This window comes from Orycteropus afer, unplaced genomic scaffold (assembly GCF_000298275.1).
Source record: "Orycteropus afer afer isolate SDZICR_OR568_19922 unplaced genomic scaffold, OryAfe1.0 scaffold00194, whole genome shotgun sequence".
Classification (NCBI taxonomy): domain Eukaryota; kingdom Metazoa; phylum Chordata; class Mammalia; order Tubulidentata; family Orycteropodidae; genus Orycteropus; species Orycteropus afer.
In genome coordinates, this window is record NW_006921781.1 from 5,124,766 (window position 1) to 5,140,425 (window position 15,660).

The following is a 15,660-nucleotide window of genomic DNA, read 5'->3' on the forward strand; positions in this document are numbered from 1 at the left end:
TCTTCTTTTGATATTTCCTGTATCATTCAGTATTTTACCCATAGTATCTTTCAGTAGTGCAGCTTGAACCTTCAATTTTTTTTCAGTTCTTTCAGCTTGAGAAATGCCAAGCATGTTCTTCCCTTTCAGTTTTCTAACTCCAGGTCTCTGCACATTTCATTATAATTGACTTTGTTTTCTTGAGCTGCTTTTTGAAGTCTTTTGTTCAGCTCTTTCATCTTATTTCTTCCATTTGCTTTAGCACCTGTTTCTTTAGGTGTTCTCAGTTAGCTTATTGCAGGTAACACTCACTGTGAGTGTGTGTGACATCTATTGTCCATTACTGGGCCTGTGCTTACAATATACAAATCCTTTAGCAAAATATTACTAGAAAAAAGAAACAAGAAGTTTGCAAGTCAACAAGAAACAAAACAACCCACATTTAGTAGGAACAGAGAGAATCCATGACTCACAGGAACAAACACAGAGATAGACACCCCCTTACTGTTTGTGTTTCAGACTTGTAATGCTGTGAGGTGGGTGTCCTAGCAGCTTCTGAGGAAGAGCCTGGCAGTTGAAAAGTGAAAGCCTATTTTTAAAACCTGCGCAGGTAGTATGCTGACTAGACAGAGGGTCCAGGCTTCCCAATCCAGCCTCACATATTCATCTTTCTGAAATGTGGTCTGAATTATTTTAGTGATAATTTCATCTCATTGAATTTTACCCCTTTAAAATAATGTTGCAAAGACTCAACCTGTTTACTCTTTTGCTCTATTTTTTTTGTTTTCCCTTTCCTTAAAATTTGTTCAGTGCTTTGGTTTTTTTTTTTTTTTTGAGAAGTGAGGTATTTCAGTGGAAGTTATATAAAAAGGTACTCTTACGCTGATGAAGAAAGGCCACACCTTGTTTATCACATTTAGTAGGAACCCTCATTTGTGGAATCCCTAGAAGTGGGTTTGTGAATAGCTTGTGCAGGAGAGGACTTGTATTAAAATGCCTATTTAAAAATATATGTCACGTTGCACTTTCATATTTGATTTGCTCTGTATAACGTTTGCTTTGGTATTACTGATTTTTTAGTTTTGGCTACCAATGTTTTGTAGGTTATTTAAGAAGCATCTCAGGCAGGATGAGCTAGAAGAAGGTGACAAAGGAAAGGTGACAGCCACACCCACAACCTCACCTCATCCCCAAATGTGTGTTCTCACCTTGAGAACATGGTTGCAGGGCTCCCTGTACATTGTGGATGAGCTGTATGATGTGTGGGTGTGATCTTCTTTTTCCAGAAAGGAATTGTGGCTCCTGATTTCAACTCTCCTGAAAAAACTTGCTGTGTGACATTTAGTAGGATCATTCACCTCATTTGCCCTCAGCTTTCTCACAAATTAATGGCAATAACAACAACAACAATAGTCCTTGAGGGATTACTCAAATGATTTTAAATTTATTTTGAGTTGCGTAGACTATGTTGTTGTTCAGTTGATGTTGAGCAGGCTCTGACTCATGGCCACCTCTTGTCAAACAGAGCAAAACATCGCCCAGTCCTGTGCCATCTATGACGAGCTCTGGTGGCACAGTGCCTAAGGTATGTGACTGCTAACCAGAAGGTTGGCAGTTCAAACCCACTAGCTGCCTGCAGAAGGAAGACAGAACAATCTACTTCTGTAAAGATTTGCTGCCTTGGAAACGCAACGGAGGGTTGCTATGAGTCGAAACTGACTCAATAGCAGTGGGGGTGGTTTTGGTTTGGTGCATCTATATGGTCTTTGGTGTATTTGAGCTCATTGTTGTTTTTTTTTTTTTTTTTGTCAATTCATTGTATTGATGGTTTCCCTCATTTTCACTGACCCTTTATTTTTTGTTTTTTAAAAATCTTTTATTATTGAGAAATATAAGCATACACAGAAGGGCATAGCAAAGTATAAGTTTTTATATACTCATCCCAAAGCTTAAACAATTACCAACCCACCAGGAATTACAGATAGTCCTTGATTTCTATTCACTGACCCTATAAACATGATATCCTGTTTTAGTGATTACTCTTTCTCAATCACATGTGCCAAGTAAGCAAGCTAAAGTCTCACCATGCTTGTTTCCAAGGACCATTCTTGCTGTTCTTCAAATGTATCAATTCTTCTTCTGTCTTAGTTTTTACTGTCTATCTTTCACATGCATATGAGACAATTGAAAAGATTCTGGCTTGAGTCTGGTATGCCTTACTTATCAGAGTGATAGCTTTGCTTTTTAAAACTTTAAAGAGGTCTTTTGTAGCAGGAGCTCTGGTGGCATAGTGCCTAAGGTATTTGGTTGCTTACCAGACGGTTGGCAGTTCAAACCTATCAGCTGCTCCATGGAAGGAAGATGAGGCTATCTGTTTCCATAAAGATTTACTTCCTTGGAAACCCAGTGGGGGTCGCTATGAGTTGGAATCAACTCAATGGCAGTGAGTTTTTTTTTTTTTTTTTTTGTAGCAGATGAAACTCTGGTGGCAGAATGGTTAAAGCATTGGGGTGCTAACCAAAAGGTTGGCAGTTTGAATCTATCTGTGGTAGTTAAGATTGTGTGTCAGGTTGGCTGGGCCTGGTTGAGTGGCTGGGCAGCTGGTGGTAGTTATTCCCCATCATGAGACTGGCAGTCAACTCCATGGTGGGATCTACCACAAGCAGCTGAATAGCTGCTTTGGGGATGTAGTCTGCTTCCCTTATATAGGAAGTAGCTTGGGAATGGTCTCTAGCTTATGGCATGCTTGAACCCTGCATGTAGTCATGTCATTGTTCAGCAGCCTACCATGCTCTTCTGACCTTGGGACTTTCAATGGACTTGAATTAATGGCCTGCTGTGTAGTTTGGTAACATCAGGACTGTGCTTCCTTTTTACTTGTTGACCTTGGTCTTGTCAGTCTCAGCAGACAGCAGCTGTCTGGGTGAAGAAAAGCCACTTGCTTCAGTGGGCCAGGAACAGGAGGCAGAGCTGAAGCCCAAGGTTGAGGGGCTTTCACCCAGCCCCTAGAGCCTAGCACTTTGAACTCAGACTTAAAGCCTCCAAACTGTAAGATTATAAACTCCTGTTTGTTCAAGCATCCCATTTGTGGTATATTTTTGTCAGAGCAGCACTAGGTAACCAGAACACTATCCATGGGAGAAAGGTGAAGCAGTTTCCTTCTGTAAAAATTTACAGCCTTGGAAACCCTATGGGGCAGTTCTGCTCTGTCCTGTAGAATTGCTTTGTGTCAGAATTGACTCAGTGGCAGTGGGCTTTTATTTATTTTTTCAGTTTTGTAGCAGATTCTCCCAAGATGAGCTCCCAATACATCATTTGATTTCTTTACTTTTACTTCTATTTGATTGTGGATCCAAGTAGAATGCAATCATTGACAGCTTCAGCTTTTTCTCCATTTATCATAGACTGTATATTAAAAAATTTATATATATATATATATATATTCCATGTATGTATATATATATATAAATACATGTTTGTACATGTTTATAATTGCTATTCACATTAAGTCAGTGATCAAGAAAACCAAAAAGGACTTGAGTTCTCTTGGTGGACTTGAATGCTTTTACCATATCTGTAGGTCAGCAACATGGGACCTTCAATGGTCTGCATAGGTGGCTGTCCCAGAAGGGTCTTCCCCATCTCTGTTAATCATACCTTCTTTCATTCAAAAATTATCTTTGATTCTGCTTTTTCTCTCATCTTTTACATCCAATTTATCCATTGCCCATTTGGTCATACCTTATTTCAAAACATCTTTGAAATCCATCCACTTCTACTACCCTACTGCAACCACTCTAGATGAGACACCATCATCAGCCTCTGTTAACCACCTCCCTACAGTCCATTCTTTATACAGTTGTCAGAGATATATTTCCACAATGTAAAATACATTATGACAAACTCTGCTTTTAAACTGTTCAATGACTTCCCTTTGCTTTTAGAATGAAATTCAAACTTTGAACAATAACAAACCTGGCTTTTCTTTTTTTAAATTTTATTGTGATTTGTGTGAAAGTTTATAGAGCAAATTCGCTTTCCATACAGCAGCTCACATACACTTTGTCTCATGACATAGACTGAAATTTCCCACAATGCAACACTTCCTCCCTGTAGTTATTACCTCTACCCTGTGTCCTTCCCTCCCATGCACTCCTGCCCACTGAGCTGCCTCCCTGTGCATATGCAGCCCTTCTATTCTCTCATGATTGATCTCACCAAGTGTATCTACCTATTATAAATGTTCAGCTCATATACCTGTCTTTTGTTTGGCTGGAAGCCACAGGAGTGGATTCAATTACTGACCTAAAGGGCATCTAGGGATCATAGTCTCAGTGGTTCCATCAGACTCTATCAGACCAGCAAACCTGGTCTTTTTTTTTTTTTAATGCCTTTGAGTTTCATTCTACGTTGTTCTCCCATTCTAACCAGGATCTCCTACAGAGATCCCCCTCCGAGTGGTTGACAGTGGAAGTCAGGCACCATCTAGTTCTTCTGGTCTCATAGTCATATAGGCTGAAGATTGCATGGTGTACCAGTTGCTTGGAAAAATTGTTTCCATATGTCTTTGGTTTTCTTCATTCTTCTTTGCTGTGAATGAGGAGAGACCCATTATTGCATCTAGATGGAAACCTGGCTTTTCTTGATGTTATTCCATTTCTTGCCTTGTCCCTGTACTCTGGCCAAGCTGAACTGCTTTCAATTCTTCAAAGTATCATACTCTTTCTTACCTTAAGAATTGTGCTGTAGTTTTTTGCCCTGCCTGGCTTTTTCTGGTCCTATATTTAAACTAACCTCTCTTATCACATCAATCTGTTGTATTTTTTTTTTTTTAATAGCATTTATTCTTGCTCATTTATTGCCTCTCTCTCCCACTAGAATATAAGCTTTGTTAGAGTACGGATTTGCCTTATTTTTGGATCTACCCTTGAACACTTCTGTTGCAGAGTATGTGCTTAAATTTCTCATAAAGAGTTGAATACATGAAAGGCCTGAATATTAATTTTTGTTAAGTTTTCTCTCCTTCTGTGTCCTCAAGGTGATAAACTCTTACATTCATTCTGCTCCAGGTTTTCTTCAGAGGAAAAGGTAGAAATTCATGTAAAGTCACTGAGGTCTGGGAGTTATTTCTTGTTCACCTTTGGCTTCTGAAGCTCTGCTGGTTGTCTGCTGAATTTAATGGGTCTCCGGGTGAATGGCAGTTTGGTAGCCTTCATGGGAATCAGTCACATTGCAAGCAAGAACAGAGGCAGAGAATATGATTAAGGGCAAATAGCAGAAAAGTATGATTTAACATTTATTGAGTCACACATTGTACTCAAAATTGTGTATAACATAAAAAGCGAATTAGGAGACAAGTCAGATATAAAATGAGTGAGCACACATAAGCACACAAATATTGCTGAGGGAAAGGTATTTCTTCAGACACCTTCTCTCATTTACCAAGCTGCAGTTCCATCAGAAAATATAGGCTAGTTCAAGACAGAAATAGTGCAGCCAGTGTTAGTGGCTCAGTCATGCCCTGGGGGGCACAGAGAGGCCTGCAAATTCATTATTGGTTTTAAAAGAAACTTTCTCTAAGGGTAACAGACTTTCTAGGAGGGCCAAACCAAGTGAAGCTGAGTTTAATGTTCTCATTAAAATGTTAAAGAGGCTTTATTCATGAACGACTGAAGCTGTAATTGCTTTATCCTTGTAAACTATGAAAATATGTGGTGATCTTTTATACAGGCATTTGTCCTGTCTTCTTGGTCAGAAAGATATGTTTGATGGAGGGTTTGAGTGGATCTTGTTGTTAGATGTCATTGAGTCTGCCCCCTACTCAAGAGGACCCATGCAACATGAAAGAAAATGCTGCCCAGTCTTGCGCCATCCCCACCATCAGTTGTGGATAAGGTCATTGTGATCTATAGGATTGTCATGGGCTGTTTTTTTCAGAAAAGCCAGACCTTTCTGCCTAGTCTATCAGGCTGAGAGCTCCACTCAAACCTGTTCAGCAGCATGTCAGCATGCAAGCCTCCACTGACAGACAGGTGGTGGCTACACCTGAGGTGCATTGGCTTGGACTCAAACCCAGTTTACCTGAGTGGAAGGTAAAAATCCTATTGTTGAACTACTGGTAGTTTCATCTGGATTATGTTTTTAAGAGATGTGGTGGGATTAGTGGTAAGAAGTACTCCATCCATGTATTTGCTTTCAGAAGATAATTGTTTTATACATGCTATTTGACTGATCTTGAGCTTTAATTTAGAAACCATATGAGAAATGAACACACATACCCATGGGAACATAAATGTCCTGGAAAGTTTTTTTTTGTTTGTTTGTTTGTTTTTAAAAAAATCTTCCTAAAGCAGTAGATTATTGAGATGTGCATAGAAGAAATCCAGAGATGTTGATGTGCTGATAAAACCAAACAAAGAATTGCTCTGGAAAAGCCATGTCATGAATCCTAAAGGGGAACAGCACTCAGAATAGGCTTGGGAGGTCCCAGACTTTTTTCCCCCTATTCTTTGCCATTTTAATGCTCCAGTTCAAAAATATGACTGCAGAACATTAGGAGATAGCAAATACGACTACTTTCTTCCTACAAGTGACTTATGTAGAACTTTAGTTTTAGTATGTCTAGAAAATCATATTGCTGCAAATATAAAAATAAAAATTTAGGGTGAACAAAGGTTAAAAAATATATTTTCTTCAACTTTTTGTTTTAAGAAAACTTTATTTTTATTTATTATTATTTTTTTTAATGTTCATGAGTAATTTAGAAACTTAAGCCCTGGGTCCAATCTAAATTAAAAGACATATGTCCAAGGGCCGTTAATTGTTTCCCTTCACAGGGTCGAATTCTACTCACGTGTGAGTGTAGGGTATTTGCTCATACTGGTTCCAGTCTGAGGGATCAGTGCAGTTGGAAGTTAACACAGGAGGCTGTCTATACATGATGGATTAGAAATGTTTAGAACTGCCGATAGGCTTCTGCAGAGTTCTTTTCTGGAGGGCTGACAGTCAGTCTTGTGATGTTTGTTGTTGTTGTTGTTATGTGCCGTCGAGTCAAACCCGACTCATAGCGACCCCTCCTTGGGTTTCCAAGGCAGTATCACTACGGAAGTGGGATTGCCCAACCTTCCTTCCGAGGAGTGGCTGGTGGGTAATGGGACTTAAAAAAAGAACCTCTTATAGTTTTTGATCATGAAGAAAGTGAGTTTCAATTTCAGGAACACTGTTGATTATATGTAATTAAATTATGTGTGTGTGTGTGTGTGTGTGTGTATGAGTGAATTTTTAAGAGATCTGGAACAAGATATAACAAATTACCACAGCTGACTGGGGCAACTCTCCCACTCTTGGTTGATTTGACATGAAGTGATTTGTAATCCCTGTTTTGGGGACTTGCTCACCAGGTTCCTGAATTCTGTGGTTAATCAAGAGAAGTGGAGGTTCTTAGGACCACTACTATCCAGCCATGGCTCAACTACTCTGTTTCCTCTTCCCCTTATCCAAGATAGGAGTTCATTCCCTGTCCTGGTTTGTAGGGAGAGTCCAGAGTGCTCTGGGCTTGCTTAGGAGGAAACCTTGGCGGTTTGTGGTTTGCTCTTCATTCCCTAGAATGACTCCAAAACCACTGAAGAGGTGTATATAGGCAGTGCCTGGTTATGGATTCTGACTTAGAGAAAACTTTTGTTGTTGTTGTTGTTGTTATGTGCCGTCGAGTCAAACCCGACTCATAGCGACCCCTCCTTGGGTTTCCGAGGCAGTATCACTACGGAAGTAGATTGCCCCATCTTCTTTCTGAGGAGTGGCTGGTGGGTTTGAACCACCAGCCGTCTGGTTAGCAGGCAAGTGTCTTAGCCACTATGCTACCAGAGCTCCCAGCGACAACTTTTACTTGCTCTTTAATGTTATGTAGGAGCTCTGGTAGCATAGTGCCTAAGGCACTTGACTGCTAACCAGAAGGCTGGTGGTTCAAACCCACCAGCCACTCCTTGGAAGGAAGGTTGGGCAATCATACTTCTGTAGTGATACTGCCTAGGAAACCCAAGGAGGGGTCTGACTCAATGGCAGGTAACGACAATAACAATGTTATGTAAATTTGCTCTCAGTTTGAAACAATTGAACAAGCCTCTCTCAATTCAAGCCCATGTCATAATGTCAATTCTGACTCATAGTGACCCTATGGGATAGAGGACAACTGTCCCTTCAGGTTTCCAAAGCTGTAAATCTTTGTAGACGTACATTGCCACATCTTTCTTTGGATGAGTGGCTGATAGACTCAAACCACTAACCCTTTGCAAAGTGCATTAACCACTACACCACTAGGGCTCTGAACCAACCCCTACTGGCAATAAATTCTTCATCACAATCAACTTCCCTGGCTGTACTTGTAGGTTTTAAATCATTGAAAATGTTTTGAGTCTTTTCTTGCACTAAAACAAGCAAAAAAAAAAAAAACTTATTGTCATGGAAGTGATTCTGATTCATAGTGACCTCCACTGGGGTTCTGAGGCTGTAAATCTTTATGGAAGTGGATCGCCCCATCTTTCTTCTGTGGAGCAGCTGGTGGGTTTAAACTGCTGACTTTCTCGTTAGAAGCCAAATATCTTGTCCACTATGCCACCAGAGCTCCTTCTTGCACTAAACCACAAAAAAGAAAAAAACAGATTCACTGCCATTGAGTAGATTCTGACTCGTAGCAAGTCCTGTTGGGTTTCTGAGGTGGTAAATCTTTATGCAAGTAGATTGCCCAGACTTCCTTCTGTGGGGTGGCTGGTGGGTTTGAACCACCAACCTTTTGGTGAGCAGTCTGAGGCCCTGGGCACTGTGCTACCAGAGCTCCTTTCTTGTACTAACCATAGAAAACCAAACTCACTGCCGTAGAGTCAGTCAGGGTTCACAGTCACTTATTGTGAACCCTCCTTGGGTTTCCAAGGCAGTATCACTATGGAAGTAAATTGTCCAATCTTCCTTCCGAGGAGTGGCTGGTGGGTTTGAACCTTCTGGTTAGCCAGCCTTCTGGTTAGCAGTCAAATGCTTTAGGCCCAATGCCACCAGAGCTCTCTTCTTGCACTAAAGTAAGGCTAAATAATAGCTGTTGCACCTAGTCTGACTTTGCTACAAATTTTTAAAGACACAGTTAGGAATGGATCTCATTCATCATCTAGGGACTGTCTGTAATGGTGTGATGAGACCATCAGGGATAATAGGATATGTACAAAGTGTTATGGAAAGAAAAAGAGGAGTTGACTAATTTATTGTTGGCTATTGTATTTTTTGAGAACTTTTGTCTGCTTTTTAGAGTTTTTCTGTTTTCACATTTGCTGTTAGAATGTCAGTTGTCACATCTCATTGCTCAGTGTCCATGCTCAATAAAATCCCTCTTCCCATTGTAACTCTTAGACAGGTGAGTTGCATCTAAGACCCCATATTGACAATGCTAAAAACCTAGGGGAAATTTTCAAAGTGCTTCAGTGTGTGATAGTGTTTTTTAATAGAGATTTAATCCTGGTGTGTCCTAGGCTTATATTGATTGTTCAATTGATTATTTGATTTATTAACTCCCAAACATTTTAAGAACATATCCTATATGCCAGATATTATCTAGGGTTTGAGATAAAAGGATGGGCAAATCAGGTTTGCCTACATGATTTTGCTGATAGTTCACAGAAGTTGGAAATAAAGAAGTGAAATATCTAAAGAAAACTGAATTGCTTTCCTGCAGTTGAAAGAATATATGTGAAATTGCTGTGTTACGGCATATTCTGTAGAATTCTCCATACGTGTATTTCATGTGGGAAGTGGTACCAGACATTTTCTATATTACAATAATCTTCATATATTTATTAAGCTGTAACTTGGGAGGCTTCCTGATGGGGCGTTAAATGAGCCGTTTTGTGAGCTGCATTGTGTCTTTGTCAGGAAGCCCTGTGTTAACTCCCACCTGTGTCATTCATCTGTCTTATACTGATAATGAGGCACATTTCACTCATTCCAGAAGGGTTTTTGGTCTCTTTACAAAGAGGGATAAGACTAATGAAAAGGTTGGATTTGTGATGGGCAGGAGGGAATGCACTTAGGGAAAATGAGGGATAGAATGAAACTCTTTTACCTAGTATTAAAAAAACAAAACAAAAAACCAAACTCACTGCTGTTGAGTTGATTCCAACTCACAGCGACTGCTCCTTGTGTTTCCGAGTTGGTATCTCTGTGGAAGTAGATTGCCCAACCTTCCTTCCGATTCCCTTAGTATAGTCAACATTTTTGTATCCTTTCAGCTAGCTACTGAATACTTCATAATTGCTCTATATTAAAAAAAAATGCTAAGACAATGCCAGGTTACTACTTTTTGTGTGTGTGTGTGATTTAGGTGAAAGATTGCAGAGCAAATTCATTTCCATGCAAGTTCATACACATTTTGTTTCATGACATTGATTGCAATGCTCATAATGTTACAGCTCTCTTCCTACTTCCTTCCTGTGGTTACGTTTTCCCTGTGTCCTTCTTTCCTATGTATTCCTACCTTCTAAGCTATCTCCCTGTGCAAATACTGCCCTTCTGATCTCTCATGATTGATTGTTCTAAGGAGTGTACGTACCTGGTGTAAAGGTTTACCTTATATGCCTGTCTATTGTTTGGCTGGAAGCCGTGGGGGTGAGTTCAATTTCAGGCCCCAAAGGGTGACTAGGGGCCATGGTCTCTATCAGAGCAGTACAGGTTAGTATATTTTTTAGAGTATTGTTTTCTCCCTCTCAACTGTTGATCTGGCAGTGTGTTTGGCGACTCTGAGAACTGCAGGTGTTATGATGGAGCAGAAGAGAAGTCCAGTGATTTTCCTGTCATTTCTAAGCCTTGTGCAGGGAGGACTGGCAACATTCTCATAATGCAGATGAGACTCTCGGGAAGGAAGGAGAGCCTAGCAGAGAGGAATTAAAATATGGGGCTGTCAGTGAAGAAAAGGGGAAAGACATCAAGGAAAAAATAGTAAGAAGATGTTTTCTTGTCCTTCCTTCTCTCCCTTTATCTCTTCTTTTCCAAAAAGGAGGATGTGAACAAGTAAAAAGCAGGTAGATTGAAAAGGAAAAGAAGGTAGTTAGAGATGGGAGGGCACTTGGAGGTAGTAAGGGAGAAGGAAAGTGAGTCAGGGGTGCCACAAGAGTGAGTGAGGGGGAAAGAGGAAGGGTACGAATGATTTAAATACAGGAAGAAGAGCTAGGCAGGAAGAGGGGAACATGCACTCTGGTCACACTGAGAGCCTTCAGTTGCTCCCAGTGGTACACCTGCCAGATAGCCAGTGTCCCTTGCTGCAGATGTTTTCCTGACTTTTGTATTCACTTTAACGTGATTCTCTTTGTGGTCCCTATATTGCTGGTTGCAGTTTCATTGACACTCTGTGTGATCAAATAGCAAAGGTGGAGGCACAGTGTTATCCCTGTCCTCTGGCAGCATTCAGCAGACTTCGGAGTCACTGCTTTCTTGCATTTGGTGTTTGCCATTCCTCGTCGTCTACAGGTAGGAGAGTTGAAAGGGAAAAAAGAAACAAAAAATGTTCCCAGGGGCTGCCACATTTATACCTCCATACATATAAATATTCAAAGCAGTTGGAAAAAAAAAAAAAAAAAACCTCTGTATAAAATTGCAAAAGACTGTTTTTTGAAGTTAAGTTGTTGACTCTTTCATTGCCAGTCTGGTTACATTTTCTAAAGCAGCACCATAGTCATCATGTCTCTATGTGGGCTCCTTCCTGAAAGGTCTTTCCTCTTCTTTTTGTAAAGCTCAAGTCTGGAACTCTCCCCAGTTGAATTGATGTCTGGTTTAGGTGTTCTTTAAGTGTGTGTGAGCATGCTCTGTTGTTCCTGACTTCCTGTGCTGATCTTTCTGTAGTAGAGCTATCATACCATGTGGTAATTTTCTCTCCTTCCACTGGACTTTCAGTTATTGGTGCAATATTGGTGGTTATTGAGCATTCTAAGTGGCACTCAGTAATAGTCAGTAATGAATAATGAATACCATCCTGGTCTTTTGGAGGTAAAACAAAATACTTAGAGAATCGTCTGTGCTTTTAGGTATCAGTTCACAGTTGGTCAACATGTTCTGGGAAAGAAAAGTTGATTTAGCCAAAAGAAACAGGTTTCTGTGGCGTTTAGTGGGATATTTATTGCCAGATTCATGCAACCATAGTAACTGTAAACTCATGAATACTAGAGGGTGATCTGCAAGGTTCGGGCAACCTGTTTCTTTTGTGATCCAAGTAATGATAGGCTAATGCATAAAGGACTTTAGATCCCTGCTTCTCTGACATTAATGTGAATAAGAATCCCTGAAGATCTTGTTAAATTGCAGGTTCTGTTTCCGTAGACATGAAATGTGCTCTCAGCTTTGGCATTTCAGTCCACACTTTGAGTAACAAGCCTTTAAAAGACTTCCTAGAAAAATGGAGTTGAGACTGATTCTATGACAGTGTCAGGTGTGTGATATAGTTAGTTTGCAGAACAGTACATTTGCTGAGAGAAAACCTGTAAGTATCTGACTGTTACTTCAACTTGGAAATTTGTAAGGAAAAAAAAAAATTGCATCTAATACTGGTTAGCCTCCAAACCGCATTTGCATGATACTGGAGGTTGTACTGACTTTAATTCACCTATAGCTTTATTTACTTTGGTTTTCTCAGATTTTGGAAATCCTGGCCTTAGCACTAAAGAGCCCTGGTGGCACAGTGTTTAAGCACATGGCTGCTAACCCAAAGGTCAGCAGTTCAGACTCACCAGCCACTGCATGGGAAAAAGATGTGGCAATATGCTTCCATAAAGATCTACAGCCTTAGAAACCTTATGGGACAGTTTTGCTATAAGTCAGAATCGACTCGATGGTAACGAGTTTGTTTTTTCTTTTGTTGCCTCTACACTGGCCCTGGTGTAACTTCTGTAGCAACACAGACTACTTTTAAAGCTGAAATATCCTTTGAAAGATTGACAGTGCACGGGCTGTGTTTATGGTACAACCTTCACATTTATTGATTGTTACTTGGTTAGCACCATGCGGAGACCTTCTCCAAGGGCAGTCAATGGGAATAACTGAAAATAGGAAAAGACAGTATTCAGCTTGAACTTTGCAAGCAAAACCATGCATCTGCTCACATATATTCAAGCAGCTTTCTGAATTTGATGGTTGAATTTTTTTCTAACAGGATGGCCTTTGTTTTATAGGTCCTTCACAGCCAGCCATGACATCATCTTTCTAAAATGTGGAGGAGAGTGAGTTCACCATGCTCAGGTAAAGGGACAGTGTGGGCCATGCAAATGACTATCAGAAATGAAGGCAGATTGACACTATTTGAGAAATGATTCCATGTAATTATAGTGACATCATTCTTTATGTGAGTCTACTCAATTATGCCTGGGGTTCTGAGGACATCTGGTAGGTGCTATCAGTCAAGGAATTAATGCACATTTGAGGAGCACCTACAAAGTACCTTTGTCCAAGAGGGCATCTGTAAACAATTGCCAAAGAAACAGGACTGGACAGTTGTTGAAATCTCTTTTCAATTTATACATAGTTAACAGAATAGTTGCTATTGTACATATGTGTTACCTTATCAGAAGCTTTTATCTCTTCAACATTTATGTAAATGAGAATGCTGAAGGTTCTTCTAATTTGTTGTATCTCTGTCCCCATATCTGAATTTGTTCCACTAAATCTTCTTTTTAAGATAAATGGATATCCTACAACTTTGTTTTGCCCAATTCGGTCACCAGGATTAATTTTCCATTAACCTTTATGGCTTCTGTTTCTTTCTGATCTTTTTTTTTTTTTTTAGAGGATTAAACAATACCCATTGGATCAGCCTCTTCTGAGAATATAAGCTGTTTTTTCTGTTGATTTCCTTTATTAGACTGAAATAGGTGGTGCAGAGACTGGCCCCATTGAATGATCCCAAGCATCTACCTTGACAAACTCACATGAGGAGTTCAATTGATTGTGGCAATTTTGAGCTTGTTATTGGGCTTGCTTCTTTTGTGATCTTTTCTAAGAATAACCAGTTGACCAGTTACCTTCAAATAATTTTGACTCATGGCAACCCCATATGTATCAGACTAGAACTGTGCTCCATAGGGATTTCATTGGCTGGTGTTCTAGAAGTAGATTAAAAAAAAAAAAACAAAAAAACAACCCACTGCTATCAAGTCCATCCTGACTCATAGTGACCTCTCCTTGGGTTTCTGAGGTGGTATCTCTATGGAAGTAGATTGGCCAACCTTCCTTCTGAGGAGTGGCTGGTGGGTTTGAACCACCAGCCTTCTGATTAGCAGCCAAATGCCTTAGGCACTACACTATCAGAGAAGTAGATTGCTAGACCTTTATTCCAAGGTACTTCTGGGTGGACTTGAACATTCAGACTTTTTGTTAGCAGCCGAATGTATTAACTGTTTGCACCATCCAAGGACTCTTACGGGTAAAAGACTGAATTTTCCTTGAATTAAGAATTGATTGTGAAGAATCTAACACAATGCCTGCTGCTTAATATTTATTCAGTGAGTGAATGGTAAAGAACAAAATGGCCACGGGCAAATACAATATGAAAAAGCAAAGTGCGGTGACAAGAGGTGAACAGGTATTAGGCTGACCCTTGACTTCCAGGAACTCTCACGTTCAGGATAATCCAGGTTCAACAATATAAAAAATGTGATAGGATTTTTCCTTTGAAAATAATGACAAGTGGGGGATTTTATAAAATACAGCTCTCTGGGTGAGCTACTCCTGCCTTCTCTGCTGGCATGCATGCTGAACTGCCACTTTACATGCCCCTCTATCAGCAAATCAAGATCTTTCCAGCTAATTCAATACCATTGAAATCATACTTAGCTGTGCTATTCTTTCTTTCCAGCTATATCACTTTGCACTTATTAAATTTAACGTTCTACTCCCTAGCTATAATGTATAAATGCCATCTTGAAGAAATCTGCTCTAGTCGTGTCTTTCCCCTTCTCTTTGCCTCCTTAGCTTAAAATTATTAGATGTTATCTTTTGAATGTTTACATTTGGATGTTGGTAAAATAGAGGATACTGGCCTCAAGGTAGCACTTAAATGGTCCATTCTTTAGAGAAGTCTACTTGGAAAACACTTATTTCTTGTTTGACTAGTGCTTTCTGGCTAAGTCTGCTGTAACTTTCAGGGAAGGAGTAACTTTTTTTTTTTTTTTTTTTTAAACAAGTGTTTTTTTCTTTGTTTGTTTTCCCTTTTAAAAATTTTTATTGTGATTTGGGTGAAAGTTTACAGAGCAAATTCATCTTCCATATAGCAGTTCACATATACTTTGTCTCAGGACATTGACTGCAATCTCCTATAATGTAACAGCTCTCCTCCCACTTCCTCTCCATAGACACCTTTTGCCTGTGTCCTTCCCTCTCATGCACTCTGCCCCCCGAGCTGTCTCCCTGTGCATACACAGCCCTTCTCTTCTCCCATGATTGATCTCTCCAAGGAGTGTAACCTAATGTAAATGTTCAGCTCATATGCCTGTCTATGCCCATATGCCTGGGTTCAATTCCAGACATGAAGGGCAACTAGTGACCATAGTCTCAGTGGTTCCACCAGGCTCTATCCAGGATCTCCTACAGAGATCCCCCTTCGAGTGGTTCACAGTAGTAGCCAGGCACCATTTAGTTCTTCTGGTTTCATAGTCATATAGG